Raw genomic sequence first — 19,322 nt, 5'->3', positions numbered from 1 at the left:
TTTTTTTTTTGGCTTAATTAGATATCTTTTTGCCATAAAAAAATTACTTATTGCAAAAAAAAAAAAAAAAAAAAAAAATTTAGATATATAGAAAAAAGATTAGTAATTGAAGCAGTAATAGCATAGTTTTTAAAATAGTGTCAAATCAATCCATTGGCAGCAGTCACACCACAAATGAATTTAGCTATAGAGGATTATACTCCAAGAGTAGAAATACCTCCTTTCCTAATAAGTTCTAACAAAATATTAAAATGTTAATGGAATAATGGACCCTTGAAAGAACTTGGAGGAAAATGGCATTCTGTTAAGCAGAAATTAGTGGTTTCCCATTTTGATAAGGTAGTTCTAGCACATACTTGAAACATGAATTTAATATGAAGAACAAAGATCAGAGACTGAATTATGTGCTTCCATCTAATAGATCGAGAAAGACTTCAAACTGCATGACATGCCAGTCAATCCAATCTCGTTATAAGAAACTAATGAAAAATTATGCCATTCTCTAACCAAGTCTGTCTCTCCATCTCTCTGCCCAAAGGGAATTAATCTTGACAGGTTCTGATCCCCGGTATTCATCGACTAAGCGAGTGTGTCCATTCCAATGTATTCTGCTTTAACAGTAAGGGCTGAGATGCAGAAGAGTTATGCCTCTCCATTGGGCAGGCATTTTTTTTTTTTTTTATATGAGGAGACAAGGGTGAAACATTGCATGCCGGAGAGTTTTAGTTCTCTAAGGACTTGATCCAAACCCATTAAAGTCAATAGGAAAACACCTCAATTACCTGATCTTTGCATGCCAAAATTATGGTAAAAAAACTCTGGGATCAATTATGAACCAGACTGCACACCTGTGCAGGGCAATTAAGGGGTCCAAGTAGCCCCCCTTGCTCTCTGGTATGGGATACCCACTGTGACACAATGCATCCCATGCACACCTTTCTGGTGTGATTGTGTATCATTTATGTTCAACCTTATAGTGTAACTGTGTATTGTTTAATGCAAAGTGTGTTATGTAAGGTGTTTTTGGAATGCCCATGACATACTGAACATTGTTGTTAGATAGTAATGTCACACGCATGGTTATGAAGCTCTGCTATGTAATATTCCCAAATATGTGTCTCACATTGTTTGGAGCAGATCCAGGCAAACACTGACTGCAGAGTGAGAATTCATGCCTCGCTGAGGCATGCATACAGGCCTAAGCATCTGATAAGGTGATGCTCATTTGATTCAGGTGGAGAAAGCCACGCCAGACATCGCCGTTCACCTGACCCCAGAGGGTGGCGAGGTAAATCTGTTAAAAGAAGAGGCATTTTGGTGTCTGGAGCTTGCTCTTGCAATCCATCTATAAGATAACATCAAGATGGACTGCCCACAGGAGGGGAGCTTGGATGAAGGAGTCAGCCAGCCTGTGGTAAGATAACATCAAAGACTGTAAGGCTACTGAAGTGTTTAGTTTAGAATGCGATTTGCCTTTTTATTTCTTCTTTATCAAATCTGATGTATATTATTCTGGTTTATAATCACTTAAAATCTTTCTGTACTGAATAAACGTATTTGTTTATTTAATCTAAAGCAGTGCATCTGGTTTGGGTGTGTGTAGAGACTGCATTTAGAGTGACACAGCTGGTACATATCAATTCTTTGATAAATTGACTAACCAATGAGCTTACAGAGTCCAGTGGGCGGCACCCAACTCTGTAAAGTTGCATCTGGGACTGGGGATGGTGGCTGAGGGGCGTGTCACACAATTGCATAATCCCATGAGTAGCTGGCCAGAAGCGCTCATTCACTATGTCAGGAACAGCTTGCTTGCAAGGTGCTGTGCATGGGCTGACCCAGGAGTGGGGGTTCACACAGCAGGGCAAGTGCAAGACGGGTCCCAGGAGTGGGGGGATTGGGGTGACACAGCGATATACCAGTCCAGATTGCAGAAGGGAACATCACACCCACCTTTCCAGACTTTGCTTTGTGGGGAGAAGAGCAGCAAGAGCTGATGTGTTGCTCCTTCTTTTTCTCAGCTGGGAAAGGTGTGGGAAGGCAGGGGCAGGAGTGGGTAGAAAAAAGGGCTCCTTAAAGCTGCCATCCAGCACAACTGAGCTGTACTAGGAGAAGGTCTAAGAGAAGAAGCAAAGGGGGACCAGGTCTGAATTGTGTCGATCTGATCCTTGCCCTACTTTTGGAACACAATTATAGTGTGTCCCTTACTCTGGTTGGTTTGCAATGCAGTCGTCTGTATTCTTTCAACCCTCCCTATCCATGGGTGTTGGGGTCTAGGAACCCAAGTATGCTAATAAAGCACACAAAGGACATCAAAGCAGGCATTACCTTAAAACTCCAGCCTGTCTTTTGTAGGCCAGATATCTCATTTCCATTGGTGACTTCAGTGGAGTTGTTTCAGATTTACACTAATGAAACAGATTTGGATCTGGCCCCAATAAGTCCAACTGATTTGCCTGCAGCTAGTGAGATATGATAGACTACACACTAGCAGCACCCTCATTTGAATGGATAACACCAAGCAAAATGTTAAGAGGCAGACTTGCTCCCTTTGATGTTAATGGCAAAACTCCCATTGGGTGGGGGTTATTTATTTCATGGCAAACTGGAATCTAAAGCTACCCCTGACCAGCCTTCTGCACACTAACTGTCCACATGGACCCTGTCGATGTGCACTAACAGTTGTATTGCTCTTTGATCTACTCCCACTTCAAAGATCAAAGTGCAGCATGGGACATTTAGTGCACCTCAGCAGAGTCCTCAAAGACCATGAATGCACGTGAATGTTTAGTTTGTGGAAAGCTGGGGTGTGAATCTATCCTATACTAAATGTTCATGTAGACAAGCCATTGAATAATAGCAGTTTTGGGTCCTAATACTTTTGCAGTGATTTACTGGATAAGCATTGCATGGTTCCCAGCTATTTCAAAAGTTTCCCTTTACATGCTAGAGTAAGACTTTTCTCTTCCTGTTCATTGTAAGAAGGTTTAGAAAGTCAAACATGTGGTACCATGGTATTCAAATGCCTTAAATAAAATAAATGAAAAATCCAGATTTAATCACTCCCCAGCTACCAATCCCTAAACCTTTAGATAAGTCTGATTACATCTCACTGAAATAGCTGTTTAATACTCAAGACAACACTACCAGAAAGCATTTAATAGCTTCTGGTGGACTGATGTACACACTTTCCACAGTTTCTTCTTTGCATTGTCTCAAGTGTTTGATAGACTAAAGACCAAATTTATCCCCAGGGTAACAGATAAGGCAGAGGAACTATTCCATGCAAACAACTGGAACAAAACCCATGAGAAAGCACCAGTGGTTTAGAAACTAGTAGATTACACAAGTTATCTGCAATGTGTGTGTGTTAAGATCTGGTGCATTCTGACTTTCAGTTTAAGATACTGTGATATGAGTAAAAATGAGAAACCAGGAGATACAACTACTCCTCTGATATTATCTAAGGGATTTCGGAAGTCATCTCCTTGCTTAGCTACATTGCACAAGCAACATGGACCTACTCTGGTTCAAGTGCAACATGGATGGTGGTTTTCTTTGCTGGCACCTTCTTCAGGGAATATATAGAGTGGTACAGGTGTCTGTCCACTTTTCCACTATCCTGATCAGATTTTCAGCTGGCTCACATGTGGGAACATTAGCACTTTATTACAGGGTGGAAGTTTGCTAATTTCATTTAGAAAGTAATATTTCTCTGGAAGATATAGGAAATCTTGCTTTTTCCAAGTATTCAAATATGCAGAAAAATTCACATATCTTACTCCATGCATGCAAAGATCTATAGTTAGCATTCACGTTGCAAAAAACTGACATGCCTAAAGACTGTAATATATACTATATAATCCATTACCTGTTCACCTGTCAAATCAGTTTGTGACGGGTCCCCCAGGTGCCCCCTAACTCCATAGACTGGTTTGTCTCCCACAACTACTTTGCTAGTGTCAAGCAGCAAACCCCTCCAGGCCCTGTTATTACTCAGACCTACAATAGGTGGAGCCCTATGCCCAGCTAGATTGCAGGAATACTTTCAGAGTCACTTGTGAATCTCTCTGAGTAAGGCCCCAGCCAGTCTGTCCCCAGTTCCCTGCCCTGCACACTAAAGTTGTCCTGTCCTCCCCTGGTCATACGTCTGACCAGTAAGTTTATCACCCCATTTGCCCCTCCCTCAGTGTGGAGAAGACATGCCAGCTTTTGTTAACTGAGTGTGTGTGTGGCGGGGTGGGGGTCACAACACTTCACTGAAACACATTGTTAGTTAAGAATATAAAACAGGTTTATTAACTGCAGAAAGGTGGACTTTAAGTGAATATAAGTGATAGGCCATAAGTGATTAGAGATAGGTATAAAGTAAAGGTATAAAATAAAGATAAACAAGCAATCTAAGTCTTAAACCTCCAACATTAGGCAGCATCTAGATTAGGCAGTTTTCTCACCCAACTGGATGTTCCAGTTCTTGGTATACAGGCTTCTTCCAAGCCTGGGTCCAGTCTCTTAGTGTTCCAGCATTCCTGTTGCTTTCAGCATGGATGGGGGAGGAGAAAGAACAAGGCATACAGACTCTGTTCCTTCTTGCATATCTTTTTTGACCATATGGCCAGCAGACACTAGTCCAGGCATGTCCAGATGGGCCCTGATACACCAATCCCTCTCATGCAAGTGAGTCAGACCTAAGCAAGCTCTATTGTATAGTCTTATGTAACTGTCATTGTATTGTAAATCCTTCTTTTACAACTCCTTTGTTGGCCGATGTCTGCTGAGCCCCTCCTAGGCAGAGGTGTCTCCTTTGCTGTTACTAGCAAATTTATAACATATTGTAATAACAAAATCTTATAACTTGATACATACTAGCGATATACATATTCTGACAGAACAATAGATTTTAGCAGATTGTGACCTTTCATTGGATATCTTACGTGGCATGCTTAAAATATGAATTATTACAACTGTACAGAAGTGAGGAATAAGGGGTTTACAGAATGCTACTTTGGGGTAGTATGTGTCACACAGTATCATCCATTTTTAAACACAGAACAGTTTTATCTTACTGTAAATATAGTCTCTCTTGGGTCTTAAAATACCATGGTGATCATAGCACTGCACATAATTAGAAATGAAAGACCAAGAGAGCCCAGAACAAACAAGATGGCTTTTATCTTTTTTTCTCCAAGCTGAGAAGTATGACCTTTGATGCCTAGGATTTTAAATACATCCTTCTTGCTGTCATCATCTCACACAATACTTAGTACAGTAGTGATTATTTTGTTTCACCCATATAGTTGTTGTTGGAACATTTAATGCAGTGAACAAGGTACACTGTGTCATGACAGGCATGAAAGATGTGTTGTGTGGGGACTGATTGTAGTACTCTTGAATGAACTCACACAGAAAAAAGAAAATACCGTATCACTCATGGGCAAACATTTTCACAAAAGGATCACTCCGTACCTGACCGCTCAGTCTTTTTCCTCAAAGGAAAGCTGCACAGCACTTTCAAAAGACAAGCCTGGGAGTTTAGATTCATAACTTTGCAAGACACTAAAAATCATGGACTCAGTAAAGACACTGCATTTATAGCTTATTACAACAATCTGTAACCCAGGCACTCTCCTTTGTCCTATGACTGCAGGTGTTAACTACCCACTTCACCTTGAATAGTTTCTTGCATGTGTCATCTCCTTATGCTGATGAATCTGTTCCACCTTGTATTTAGCTGTGACAGTGAGTTCCTTCCCCAGACTTGAAGTAGAGCTCTGTGCAAGTTCAAAAGTTTGTCTCTTTCACCCACAGAAGTTGGTCCAATAACATATTACTCACCCACCTTGTCTCTCATTACTAATTGTAAGGATTGGCCAAATTCTACTCTGTTGCACGTATCAATTCTCATTTTTGAGACAATTGTTATAACCTAAAACTACTATCAGAACACAAACGTCTACAAATACTTAATTTGTTAGATATTAGTAGTCTTACAACATAGAACACATGGTGAGAAAGAAAGAGTACCCTCGGATTTATATTTTAGGTGCCAGAATTGCTCAGATGGCACTTATCTGACAAGATGCAATGTAACTTCAGTCACATTTTTATATGCTGCCAGCTAGAAAAACCACCATATCAAGTGTAAAAGACTTATTTAGTAGTCTGATCCATGCCCAAATATTTGAAAAGGGTGTGCCTCTAAATTTAGCCTCCTAAATCCATATTTGAGCACCTTATTAAGTCACCTGGTTTTAAAAAGATCTGAGCAGTTCCCAAAGACTTCTACATTTGTGAGGGATAAAGAATGGAAAGCAATCTGTTGGTGTCTGAGCTTCTTTGTGAAGAAAGGGTATTCTGTGGATTTTTTTGAGTGCTAGTTTCTGGAATGTTGATTCAATTTCTTGACTTCCCATGGGACAAATGGAAGCAGTTTTACATCTTTTATAAACTCACAGATCAATACCATGGGGCCTAGGAACAGGCCCTCCAAGGAACATCTAAACCAACCTGAAATTATGCATTGGTAATGTATGTTTCTGACCTTTACACAAACAATTCTGCATAACTATGTCAGTCCATCTATCTAGTAGCTTTTCCCCATCTAAAGTAGGGACTACATTTTCCACTGGAGGATCCTATCCTGCAAGCTCTCCACGTGTGGAGCTCCTATTACTTACATTATAGTGCCCTGTCAGTTGGACTATGCTGACTCTCATAGCCTTATTTCTAAAGTATGAACTCACAGGGAACAGCTCAATGCACAATGGGACAAGCTCCTGTCAGCCTCCTATACTCAGATCAAGCAATGTACAAGTACCCTTCAGGGTAAGACTGGTAAACACTTCAACAACTTACAAATTCTTCGAGCTGGAGCTTTCAAAGTATGCTTTTTGGTTACGTATGTCATCTCTTGTTTTCCTGAGGGAAGGGTTGAGGGTAAAGTGTTTTCCAGTCAATATTTGAAGAAGGGGGATGTAATACAAACAGAAGAAGATGGGTCTGAAGTGTTGTGAAGAAACCCTTGCTAACTCAAAGCTGCATTGGGGATTTTAAATTAAACAAACACTTGATGCAAAGCTCCAAGAAAGTGTCTGGGAGTTCTAGCGAGTAGAAGCAGACCTTAAGGCTCTCCAGCAAGACACTTAAGCATATGAATAGTTCCATAGACTTACAGTTAAGCACGTGCTTAAGTATATTGCTAGACTGGGGATCTAATAAGTTAAGAAATGACAGCAATCAAGGAAGAGAAAGGAGGGAGCCTGTTATTGCCTAAAAATAAACCCAATTCTGCTAACACTTACTGATGAGTAGCTCCATTGATTTCAGTGGGATGACTCTCATGAATAGGCTATTCACATAAGTCTTTGGAGAAACAGACTTCTTTCTGAGGCAGAGACCATGTCTTTTTCCCTGTAAGACATCATGCAGGCTTGTAGCACTTGATAAATGAGAACTATGATGATTTATGAAATCTGTCCATGAACAGCTTACAACTTGTTTAACTCTGTGTGTGTGTCAGTCTGCAATCTCCATTTTGAATGTGGGGCTTGTTGCATTCTCTGCTGTCTTTTACCTCCATATTGGACAGAAATGCCAAAGCTAGTGACACAGGGGTGACAATGGAGAGTTGCTAAACATTAATGATCATTCATTCAAATAGAGCAGCCTTGGACAAAGATATGGTTGCAGCCCAAGGCACACCAGTTATTCAAGTCTGAAATCCAGGGGGGGGGAGAAGGCTAAGGAATTCACCTAGTGAGGAACTGATCTCCTGAGGATGTTGATCAGAGGTCACCTGACAGAGGGGACAGGAAGTTATAAAAGAAAAGGTCTCTTACAGGCCATTTGAGAGAGATAGTAGAAGAGCACTGACTACAGGGAGCAAGAGAGAGACTCCATGATTTGGAGGAGAAACCTTGAGCTTCAGAAGGACCCTCGATAACCCAGAGGACTCTGACCTAAGTCCAGCAAGTGCTCCAGAGCCATGAGGAAACTGAAGCAGGAAAATGCACATAGGCTTTTATCATTTGGTCTGGATCTGTATATTTTCTGAGCTATCTAAAAGAGCGATTGGTTTTGGGAACTCTTATTAAGTATGTTCTGTTTGTTTTAAGCTATCACATGTCCCTGAAGAGGTGAACTGTAAACCCTAAGTGTCCACTTAGCTAGCAAGTGTCTGGGTGGTCAGCAGGTGTCCCAGGGGCCTAGGGCACTTGGTCCCTTTACTTTCTGGGAAGGGGGAATGGAGAGCCCATGCCCAAGAAGTGTGCCAGAGAGGCCAAAGAATTAGACAAGGCTGCAGCCTACTGTGACCAAGGGAAGCTTAGGAGCACATCGGGACCCAAGCACAGCAGCCAGTGCGTGTCCAACCAGAGGGAACTCTGCTGGGCTGTGTATGACAACAATGGACCTAGGTGTGCCTTGTTTATCTTGGCCATGACCATTCTACTGCTGTGTTGATTTAGAACCAAAGTCTATTTCCCTCTCCAATGCAGTGCAACTGAGCTGGATGGCACATTGTGGGAACCAAGGCTTGACTCTGCGTGCCCAACTGCACTGCAGGTGGAGCAGTAGCTCACGGGCAGCTGCTCAGTTCTTAGCCAGGGTATGGCAATGTAAGTAGCCCACACAGGGGAGCAAAGGGGCCCTTTACACCCCTGGATGGGCATACAGCCAAGCACAACACTGAGCACTACAGACCAGATTTTCAAAAGTGGTTCGCACCCAGATCCTCCCATCATGACACTTAAAGCCAGACTTGCTGAGCCCTTGAATATCTGGCCCCGTGCACAGTTCCTAGCCAAATGTGGCCATAATTGGAGTTGGGGTCCATGCAATAAGGTTATACAAACAAACAACAACTTTTTAGTTGAGAATAACTACAACAAATGTACAGCACAATATTCCTTCCTGGGGCATTTTAACTGTAGTGTTTTACTATCATTTATAATAGTCTATTTTAGTGCTATGTATTTAAATGGCCTTAACTGTATTAGACATGTTGCATTATATTGATAGTGCCTCACATTGTTATTAAATAAACTCCAGGGGAAAAATGTCAACCGGATGATTATACTTTCAGGTTACACTGTAGCAGTAGAAGAGCAGCTACAGTGCAATCTAATAAAAAAAGAGCTTGTTCAATAGGGAGTTGAAAACCCAATGTGACAGCCTAGAAGAGAATTATATTGCTTTTCTGGAGGCAGTGTATTTTAGATTTTAAACTGTTTTTAGTTTTCAGCAGAAGAGGCAGGATGACATTGATGAGCGGTCTATAAAGATTGCATCATTGAGACCTGTGGATGGATCCTTCTTCTGAAAGTTACAATGTTTGTCTCTTTAATGGTAATTGCCCTTTCCTAATTGTTCAGATTCTTCTTTGCAGAGAAGCAAAGGGAGCGGATCCCTCAAGGGTATGACTCTTCTGGAAGATGAAGGAAAAACAAGCAAGTAGGGAGGGAATCTGCGGGAAAGGGATTAAAAAGGAAAAGAGGAGGGCTGAAGAAGAAAGGCTCTGAAGTAGGGAAGCAAAGAATGAGAATCAGAGCTAAGCAATTAGAGCACAATTGGAATACCTTAAAGAATAAAGCAAAACCCAGGGGAAATAAAGGCAGGCATTTACATCTCCAAAGTTTCATAAAGAAACAAACTGTTCAATAAAGTATTTCTAACATTTGGTAAAGTTGGTAGTCGTCGTCAAGCTTCTTATCCCTCTTACATAGATGTTAGAATTCTGTGTTTATATCCAAATCTACTTAGATGGACCAATGACAGTACCATTGTTTAGTTATAGCTGCATACAGTACTTAATACAATTGAGTCCCAGGCAGAGTTTGGGACCTACAAATATAATCAAAATACTTCTAATAAGAGTTTCTGAAAACATGGCTTTGAGTAGGGAAAAGTTTTATCTTACAGATTGTGAAATTTTACGAAATGGATCTATTTTAAGACAGTATGATCTGCTGCTTCTGCCCATGTTTAAACATTTGTAGAATCATTTATATCCTAAACCCAAGAAACAAGGGTGTCAGGATGTTGTTTGAACCAAACCAATTCACCCATATTGAGTCTGGAATCCATCTTGTGACCATCATCATAGCACGTTTCTGAATCTAAAAATGTTCCCAGACACCAGGAATATTCAGATTCAGTGATCTGATTCAGCCTATTTTAGAGCTGAGAAGTTTTGCTCTATATCCATATACCTCCTCTCCCCAACTTCATATTAGTTTGAATCAGTGATTTTGATTCAGGCCAATCTGTAGTTGCAGTTTCTGCTTTTGGACCCTGATCCAACTACGGTTATATTCACTGCAAAGACTCATCTATTTCAGCGGGAGTGGAATCAGGCCCTGATGAGTTAAAAAAAATAAGACATTCATGCAAGAGTGTTAGTTTTTCCTGCTTCTGTTGGGGAGAGACGTACTCCACAAAAAACCTTTAATGGTATTTTGACACTTCTGTTTCTGATCCTGGCTGGAGTGCACATGAAGAGATGTACAAAAATGGAAAATAATTTTAAAATGCACCAAGATTTTTGCTGAGCTTTGGGTCAGGCTGTTTTGTCTTACCAGCTCTGGTACCATCCCTATTTTAATTTGATTGACATTTTGATCGGCCCTTTTTCTGGCCCCTTTCCTTTGCAGGACTGGGGCCCAAACTGATACTCGCAGTTGAGTGTATATAGCCCTTTCTGTATGCTTTTATCCTTCGTGTCTACATTTCTGTGTGCACAAAATCTCAAGGGCGGGATTTTTTCAAGAGTGCTAAGTGTCAACCTAATTCTGCTCCCTCGTGAAATCCATGGTTTCACTGGAAGTATTGTTATGCCAGTGCGGAGTGCTTTTGAACATACCACCGCAAATGTATATTTGAAAACTTCATTTATACATAAAGACACATGTAACTAAATTCATAAATGCAAAAAAGGCAAAAAAATCAGTATGTGTGAATGCATTCTGTTTAGGTACACTAACACAAGCATGGAGACATGTCCATATGAAACTGTACACATGCAAAGTTAGAGTCCAGCTGGGAAGCCATTTCAAAAAGGTTTTTTAAAGACAATGGATAGTAGCCTCTTTCTGACATGCATCCTCAATTATAATGCAAAGACTGCAGTTAATTTCCTTCACGTTATTGAGAGAACAGGAATACTTGAAAAAAAAAAATTCTGTTGTACTATTACTTCCAATAATCCGCTATGATTATTTTGTTGGCTGAGACAATTAGTAAATAATTGCAAATCTCTCTTTAGTTATTTCCATCAGTACTATTTTGGATTCAGACACACATTGTTAGCTATGGCAGTTTGTGAATATTTCTCCCTCCTTTTTCCCCTAAGGAGGCTTAGTGCTCCAAGTAGCTGACTTAATCGTTATTGCATATTAATGAATTGCAGGCAAACAATACTAATTTGGCAAAATATATATTACATATAAGTTGTCGGTGAGACCCCTGGGACTGTAAGATTCCAACATTAGGCAACTAAATGAAGGCAAGAGTACTGAGTAAATATACTGATTTACACCCACCATAACTGAAGTAAACGTGAACATGTTTAACCAGTGTTATGAAACTTTCTAAATGAAATTGTTATATTAGCAAATAATGAAATACTTTCCTGAAAAGAAAAAACTAACAATTCCCTGGCAAGCTTTCCTGATGAACCAGAATGCTGCTGTTTTGTTTTTCCAGCTGGACAGAATTTCAGAAATATTTATCCTTTGTCAATTTTCATACAGAAACTTGATTATTTTACAGTCACCTCTCCAGTAAGCAAGTTCTTAACTAACTTATCAATAATACTTCACAATCTCAAAGAACTTTATAACTGTTAATAAATTTAACCTCTACAGCACCCCTGAAGTGAAGTTTTACGGTATTATGTTAAAAAATTAAATGAAGCTAAGAAAATAGGCAGAGATTAAGGTTCAAATTTCCAAGAATGGATTTTGTGCACATGTAGAGCCTGAAAGTCAAGAGGAATGGCTGATGCTCATCACCTCTGGTGAGGTGGGGGAAAAAGAGAAGCACCATAGAGAATTTAGCACACAGGAGTCAAGAAACCTAACTTTTTGAAAATATTAGCCCAGATGTCTTGCCCAGGGTAACAGCACACCAGGGACAGAGACAGAAAAAGAACCCAGATCCCCTGACTTCCAATCCCGTGCCATAACAAGACCAATTTCTAGGGACAGAGAACCATTTTGGATGAAACAGTAATTTACCCCATTCTCATCTCCACACACGACTTTCTCGGTAAACTCAAACAAACTTCAGATGATGTTCCAAAAAGCCAAATGAATGATTCTCCCCTCTTTGTTTAGTTTCTCTTTTTCTGTGCTTTTGTTTCTTCCCAACACCAGAAGCAGAAGTGCCATCATATCTTGAGAACCTGTTTTCATGATATTTCCAGCCAAACCAAATAATCAAACTCCAACAACAAAACGTGGTCTCATATCATGTCCAGCCCAGTTTGTAGACCCAAGAATTCCACATAGTTTGAATAAGCACTCTCAGAAGTAGATGTTTACATCCTGACCAAAATTACAACCCTTTCAAGGTCCATGCATTACTGCTAGTGAACTATACTGTTGGTCAGGATGCCAATGTCTTCAGATGTCAGAGTCAGAGTTTAAGGCCAGAAGGGACCACCAGCTTATATAGATGTACAAGCCTTTTAAATGCAGCGACTTTCCCCTCATACTGCCACTTCCCCATTTTTAATGGTGATAATACACTGTTTATCAACCAAAAAAGAATCACCATGACCTCTTATAATAATTATGTTGTCCAGTACTCTTCCCCATCCTCAACCCCATACTGGGTAAGGCCAGTCTGATCACACTTCCTGTGTCAGATTTTTCTTTTAGATATAAAGACCAGAAATAATCCCACATCCTCAACTAGTCTCACTGAGGAGATTCTCGCCTGGTATAAATTGGCTGATGTCAGTGGAGTTTGGCCTTTCTCTGTTCATTCCCCATCACAAACATTAATATTTTTTAAAGTATCCCAATATATTAATCTAGAACAGTGGTTCTCAACCTATTTACCAGTGTGGGCTGCATATGCAGCTCTCTGTGTGTTGTGTGGGCTGCATTCACATAACAGATACACTATCTGTATGGCCCTGAGGATGTCACATGGGCTGAAGTTGTGTGCTGATTGGGCAGGAAGTGGCCTGCAGGTTAAGAACCACTGATCTGGAGTTTCCTTCTACAAATCTGGTAGGTGACCTGGTATTGTCTTGGGAAGCATACCTACTATGCCACTCAGATTGGCCTTCTCTGAAGTATGGAACTCCTTGCATCCCACTTACCTCTCACATAAAGGAGAGATACCTGTTGCAGGCAGTACATTACAAAAAAGCTGTATAGGCATATGAGCTTAGTTCTTCAGACCCAGGTCTTGCTAAGATAGTTTAAAGACTAGCATTCCAGACAGATGATTTAGGGAGCAATATCTGTTCATCAAGGGACTCCAGAGACTGCTCGCTTTCCTAGGACTCTTGGGAGGAACCCAGCAATGGCTGAAATTAGGCATCAGAATGGGGTGCAGCAGTAAGACTGAGGACTTACAGGTCACATAAACCCACTGTCACTTACTTGGCCGCTCTGCATGCCCTCTCATTGTTAAGACTCATGATCACCACTCCTTAGACATCTGGTACAGCCAGCATTGACCTTCACTGCTGGTTATGAGAATGAAAGAGAAGGAAGACAGCAAGTGGGCCAGTAATTCACTGAAGAACCAAATCAAATGGCAAATGGTAAAAATGCCTAATAGTGCCTGCAATAACTTCTGCCAACCTCTGAATAGGACCTATGGGAAGCAATTTAAGAGCAGAGGAGACCTTGACTACCACAAGAATGCTGTCTTGCAGAAAGGTATATATATCTAATTGGAACAGCTTTCTGTGTTGCAGACTATTCTTGCCAGTCCAAGTTTGATTGGCACCTATTCCTCTTTGAAATTTGTATATCTGTTTGAGAGTGGGCACAATGCCACCCAACAGATGGCCATGAGTGTAGGCATGCTAGAAAGCTATTATGTGCATATACAAAGCCTGATTTCCATTACAAAAATGGCAAGCTGCTTAAGCTTCTACATTCCTGGTTACTTTCAGGGTTGGCTTAATTTTAACTATCCCAAATTAGCTCACAGGGCAGTTTCAAGTGATCTTGGTCTCTTCTGTATCAGGGTTAATTATTCACAAAGAAAACATTATGAAGTCTCCATCTATGGGAGATGTGGAGTTAAGCAAAAATTCATAGCATTCTTGGTCTTCCAATTCCTTAAGGGGACCAGAACATGCTGTATGGTGGTGGGGAAATTTAGTAACATGTGCAGCACCTGTGGGTAATCTTGAATCAAGATCATACCCCTGTTGTAACTACACATGCCTCTGAGTGCTTCTTGCTTTTTCTTCTTCTACACTATAGCAGGAGGCTTGGTACTGTGAGATTATCTGCCCAGGACATTAAAGAAGGTAAACAGAGGTTTTTTTGCTTCCCAGGGCTTGAAAATTATATATAATTTATGCCAAAGCAAAAAAACCCCCCAAAACCAGCAGAACATCTCATTTTCCAGTGGCAAACTGGTGAAATTCACACTCCAGTGTTCCAAGGGAAAAAGTCTATAGCATGTCAGGTTAAGTGCCTTCTGTGGTGTTAACATTTCATTTGGAAAGCAATATTTTTTCTAAGGCAGAGTTACCTAAACTTTTTCTCCTTTTCCTGACCTTGTTTTCAATTTTTCCTTGAGCAGCGTATAGCACAGAAAGTGATTTTCCTGTTCATTGCTGCTGTCTCCGCTTGCTGTCATCAACCTTGGCTATTTTATTGCTTGTTTATCTGCTTATTTCAGAACCAATATAACAGAGATTCTTCTGCAGCAATCATACCCTCTCCATGGCTTACGTTTTCTTTTCGATCTGAATGTGCCTTTTTTTCTAGTAGCTGTCTACAGTTTACACCACACACTGGTTTTTCTTCTGTCATACAGATCTATGCTATTTGATTTCCTCTGCTTTACCACACTTCTTTATAGTTGGTCTAATCTAATGTCAGGTTCTCTTTGTGGAAAATTGATTCTACCAGGCTGCTTTGAACAATGACTAAGTACTCCATTTAGCACAGAGGGGCATGAAGGGACTAAGGATTTTGGGTTGTGAGCCTGAGCCCATATCATCCTCTGCAAGAAATGCTGGAATTACTTCTCCAGCTACCTTACACATAGGCTCTTATTTTTTCACCACACACTGTCTTACCTCCTCCCTATATTTCCCATACTGAAGTCAATGTAGGAGTAAATGTCTTCCTGTTTCCCTTCCATACTGCCTCGCAATCCCTCACGTCATGGTGCACAGAACAACCGTGCTCTTTTCCCTTGAACACCTCCTTAGAACTACCCTCTGATGCAAATTTTACCTACACACTAACCTATCTCATTGAAAATGGTCTGATCCTCAATGATCATTGATTTCAATGAGAGCAGGATCAGAAACTAAGGCCTTATCTATAAAGGAGTGCTGCTGGTGGTGTAACTTTGCACTTACTTCAGATTGTGAGTATGAAAATGACCTGCATCCACACAACATAATTCTCAGTGTATTAACTGGCTAGTTAATATGTATTCTGTAATCCACTTTAGAAGTGAATTAAGTTAATTGCAGATTGAGTTAGTGAAGATTGACCTTCATGTGGGGGCTTCTCTCTTTTACTCTAGCATGGTGGTGCTCCAGCTACCATTCTACACTGCTTTGCATTATTCCAAAGACTGTCCTGTCTATTTACCTATGTGCCCTTCACTGCTCTGGAGTCACGATGCCCAGATGTAGCCTCTGTTTAAATGCTGACACAAAGTCAGGATCGATCCATTTGCTGCCACACATTCCTAGAGTCATATACCTTGGCATTATACTTCACTATAGCAACACTATACCACACTTCAGTTAGCTGCCAGGAGCCACGTGGACACAATTATTGCAGATTAGCCAATTCACCACACTTAGTGCACAAGAACTCCATGTGAAATAACCTCCCTGTGTAGGCAAGACCTGAGAGCCTCATGCTCCTCTTCCCATGTTTGCATGGAAGGGAGCCTTGGCCCACAGAAAAGGGAAGTTCTCCCTGGTGGGAGAACCTTGATTTCTTTTTCTAGGGTGAGTGCTGAATCAGGCCTATGAGCTAGAAGGTTTCAGATTAAAATGCTACAGTGAGGAAGACTCAAATCCTGCTCTCATTTACTCTCACATCGACCTCAGCTACAGATGTGAGCAGGATCAGAATGTGCACTTCCACCACCTCTTGCCTTGACTATTAGAGTTACTGGACTTCACTACTGCATGAATCCAGTTTTATGCTGCTGGAACTCTACTGAAGGAGCCACACTGGCATAAAACTGGAGCAATGGAGAGGTGAGTCATATCCAGTTTTCTTTCAACATATTCTCTCCTTATATCCCTTAAGCTACCAAATTAAGATGCACTGGAAATATCTACTGCATTTGGACATTCAGTTTTACTCAAAGATCTCTAGAAAGGGAAGTAAAACCTCCTTTCTCTGTCCCCCAGTTTGGCATACTAGTCGTTCAGAATGTAGCAAATGCTGCGATCTCCTCATGCATGCATAAGAGCAGACCCACCCACTGCCTTCCTAAAGCAACACTTCTAGCTCCCCATTCATTATAGACTACTTTCAAAATGGCCTGACCACTGTACAAGATATAAAAATAGAGGAATGGAATCACCACCTGTACACAGGGGTAGCAGGCTCCTCCCCTAGCAGTCCCTACCAAAAGCTGCGCCAGTCCTGTAGGAGGTCTGCCTCTTCTTGTGACTCAGCCCTCTGGCCAGCAAGTCTCACCCTTTTAAGGTAACCAGCCAGAAGTCCAAAACAAACAGTAGTCCTGGGCCTCAAGCCCAGTCTTTGGCCTAAAGTTCTGACTCACTAGTTCTACCCCTGGGCTCCAAGAACTTCATAAGACTTTTCCAGTGTCCAATAAGGGCACTCCAGGCCTCCTTCTCTGGGTCCCACTCAGGGATCCTGTAGTAAACAGGCAAAGTCTGTCTAGTCAGGCCCCCAATCTCCACCATGGGCTTTTCCCACCTCAGCCAGTTTGCAGGCCTTTCCCACCAGTGCCTTTCTGTACTCATTGAATTACTCTCAGACATCACCCTTCCTTCAGGGCTGTGGCTCACAGGATTATCCCCTGGAATTCTCCTACAAATTCCAAATGGAACATACAAATTTAAACCATTTCCTCCCATCCCAGGCTTAAATTTTAGTCCTTCACAAGCTCCAGATCCTCAGCTGCACATCAACACCCCAGGATTGCCTCATTACAGACTTGACCCTGTTCTGAGACTAAATGTGCTAGTTCCCTTCCTGTTGCTTTTTCTCACTTCTTCTGACTGTTATCAGACTGTTCTCAGAGAACAAGAACACCCAGTTTCCTCTTCCCTAGGTCTGAGTTTTCTCAGTTCTTTTAAAGAAACTCAACTCCTTTTCAGGTGGACCTGCTAATTGACCTACTTGATACCCCCTCCAGGTGCCAGGAGGTGAGTTAATTGAGCTCTCAGGCTCCTGTTAACACTCTCTGTATCAGTGTGGGGCTTACTCCCCACCACACCAAGGCTTTAGGCAACCTAACATCCTTAACACCACAATAAAGTCCCAGCAGCAGTTAAGAAGTTATTTCAGCAGGAACTCAGCCAACCAGATAACTACAGAAACACCTTTCCACCCCTCTTCGTTACGGGAAGCATATCCTCAGCTCTCTCCAGAAAGTCTATCAAACAGATGGCTCATGCAATGTGCCTCTGTCACTGTATTCACACTGGTTCTTCTGTTCATGCTACCATTCTGACTTTGGAAGCATTTTACAACTGCTTTGTTCATATGTGAATGACAGCCACATTATATTTAGATCCAGTGCACAGCATCAAAAAAGTAATTTCCTAAGGAAAGCTACACAAAATAAAAGTTGCATTTGATTGTACATTACAGTCAGAAGCCTGGAGAGCAAGCATATTGCAAGAAACATTGGTGTAAGTGAGATTTATTGATGGGTGTGTGCAGGGGACATTCTAAGCCCATGAAGAGTGTGGGGGGTGAAATATATTTCTAAGTGGATTATCTGAGGCTACATAGAGAAGGTAATCATGAGTTCTTTCCATGTTTGGCAGAGCCTCATTCCAGAAGAGACAGTCTAGGCCTGGCCTGCACTTAACCTCTATAGCTATGTAGCTAGAGGTGTGAATTTTGCCTACTTGGGGTCTCTCTTAATTGAATGATACAGGGATCTACACTTAAGTTTCTCCTCTCAAGTTACTGTGGCCATAACTGTGAAATAACATGAACTGCTTTGTCCACACTGGCACTCTGTGCCCTCCTGTGAAGTGCCAACACTTCTAAGTATACATTGCAATGAAAAGAATCATGTGCTAAGTTGAACCACTCTTTGAATTCTTTCCCAGTGAGTTGTGGGAGAAGTTGGCTGCTTTTTCTGAGCACACAAGGGGGACTGTGGAAAGGCACTGGAGAACTAACAGCATTCAAGCAATGCTAGCCTGCCTCCGCACTCAGAATGGTCACATTAGCAGCAGATGAGTTGTGTTCACTTCAGTTTTTGCCTACACTCCTTCTTGAGACAACCTGTGTGAGTTACAATCACCAATGCATTTGACTTAAGTGCTGTTGTGTGTGGACCAGACTCGAGTTAGGAAGAGGAGAAGTTATAATTTGGTTTAACTTTGCAGTGAAGACAAACCCATAGTTATACCAGTAAAGGGCTACTGTCAAAGGGCTACTGTCAGTGCAGTTATACCAGTTATATCCTGAACCAGAATAAGCTATATGGGTATGAGCATTAGAGGTGTTTTGCTGCTTTAATTATCATAATATAATTAAAGCAGCAAAACTTTTGAATGGGGAGCTGCCTCCAGGGTCCTCTACAGGTTGCTAGACCCAAAAGCCTTTGCCTTTCTGCTCATCGGCTGTGCTGAGCACAAGCCTGGCAAAAGCTAAGCCTTGAGCCCTGGTTTCTTTTCCTGAATGTACTGTGGCAATCATAGAATTACATTGGCTTAATATCATCTCCCTCTGTATGTTGCATTCTGAAACTAGTATCTTTCCTTTCTGCACCTGCAGTTGGTGTGTCCAGCTATTTGTGGGCAAATTATGACATTAAAATATCAGCACATCTAAGGGACAGAGGAAGTGAGCAGGTCTATTTGCATTAGAATCAAGACAGGCTTTCTGTAATTGGGACTTCTCAGTTTGGTTTGAGACTTTGGTAAAACATACATAAGA

General features: G+C 41.3%; 1 long non-coding RNA gene across 1 annotated transcript in view; it reads left to right on the top strand.

Annotated features, from left to right (window-relative positions):
• The window catches only part of LOC137165680 (uncharacterized), a 96,496-nt gene extending 94,981 nt beyond the window's left edge, over nt 1-1,515 (top strand). The window contains exon 5 of the long non-coding RNA XR_010923455.1: nt 1,235-1,515. This is a non-coding gene — a long non-coding RNA (uncharacterized lncRNA). The remainder of the gene's footprint in view (nt 1-1,234) is intronic.
• The last annotated feature ends 17,807 nt before the right edge of the window (nt 1,516-19,322 follow it).

Source organism: Emydura macquarii, unplaced genomic scaffold (genome assembly GCF_026122565.2).
Source record: "Emydura macquarii macquarii isolate MOO-44397 ecotype Brisbane River unplaced genomic scaffold, CSIRO-AGI_Emac_v2 contig_318, whole genome shotgun sequence".
NCBI classification, from domain to species: domain Eukaryota; kingdom Metazoa; phylum Chordata; order Testudines; family Chelidae; genus Emydura; species Emydura macquarii.
This window is presented reverse-complemented; position numbering and strand designations above follow the sequence as displayed.